The sequence below is a fragment of the Octodon degus genome, unplaced genomic scaffold, assembly GCF_000260255.1.
Source record: "Octodon degus isolate 3935 unplaced genomic scaffold, OctDeg1.0 scaffold00118, whole genome shotgun sequence".
Classification (NCBI taxonomy): Eukaryota; Metazoa; Chordata; class Mammalia; order Rodentia; family Octodontidae; genus Octodon; species Octodon degus.
The window spans coordinates 599,415-600,512 of record NW_004524694.1 but is presented as its reverse complement, the minus strand read 5'-3'; the positions used below and the strand labels follow the sequence as shown (position 1 = coordinate 600,512).

Genomic DNA, 1,098 nt, shown 5'->3' with positions numbered 1-1,098 from the left:
AGCACATGATTCAGACCTGCCTGCAGAAGAACCACTCAAAATATTTTAAAAGCAATTTAGTCTGCCTACTGTTCTGTATGTGTACCAGAAGACTATCCTAGGATCCCAGGCTATGCTCCAGGTTAGAATGGGCCAAAGGTGGGCTGGTGCTAGGGGATTAAGGTGCCCCAGGATGCCACATCTCTATGTTTGGCTCCAGACTAAAAGATGAGACTGAAAGGTAGGCATGTGGCCCACACCTGTTGTCATCTCAGCACTCTGAGAGGCTGAAGCAAGAGGACCACAATTTGAGCTCAGTTTAGTGATTAAGCAAGATGCTATCTCAAATAAATTTCAAAAGAGTGGGGATGTAGCCCACCACCCACATCCTGGGTTCAATGCCCAGTGCCAGGAGAGAAGTAAAAAAAAAAAAAAAATATAAATAAAAAAAAAAAAAAAAAGAGGAAAGTTTACTAGTAGTGATTCTCATGAGGGCTGGGGAGATGGCTCAGTAGAATAAGCGCTTCCCTGGCAAGTACAAGGTCCTGAGTTCAATCCCCAGTTCCACCAAAAAAAAAACAAACTGATCCTCAAGCACTGCTAACAGCAGAAAGAATAACTACAGCATGCTTATGAAGTCTGAAGATTTAGCTTATAAAAGATTCAAGAAGAAATTATAAATCTTAATATTCAAGCTACTTCATATACATAGTTTGTGTGTTTTTATGTGTAGTCGAAAGCTAGAGTACTAAATATATAACAGACTTTATAAAATGTTTTTCCCAAATCATCAAATAAAGTGAACATGTCATATTTTTTCATACAGCTCAAAGTGCTCTGACCAGATATATGCCTTGGTATTGTGGACTCCAGCTTGAGAACCTGGGAACTAACCACAGATATCTCTTCTTCCAGATCTAAAGAGTAGTTGATTCAGACCTGATACAACATCTGCTGTTGAAAGAAAGAAAGAAAGAAAGAAAGAAAGAAAGAAAGAAAGAAAGAAAGAAAGAACGAACGGAGAAGAGCTAGGAAACATGACTGTGGGAAGCCATTAACTGGTATCCATTTTATAATAATGTCAGCCATTTTCTTAAGTTTCTATTCCCCTGCTGAGTT

At 38.9% G+C, this 1,098-nt stretch overlaps 1 protein-coding gene across 1 annotated transcript in view; it reads right to left on the bottom strand.

Moving 5' to 3' along the window:
* Pop1 (POP1 homolog, ribonuclease P/MRP subunit) overlaps positions 1 to 1,098 on the bottom strand; it is a 48,359-nt gene that overhangs the window by 46,072 nt on the left and 1,189 nt on the right. The gene's annotated exons all lie outside the window — the stretch shown is intronic.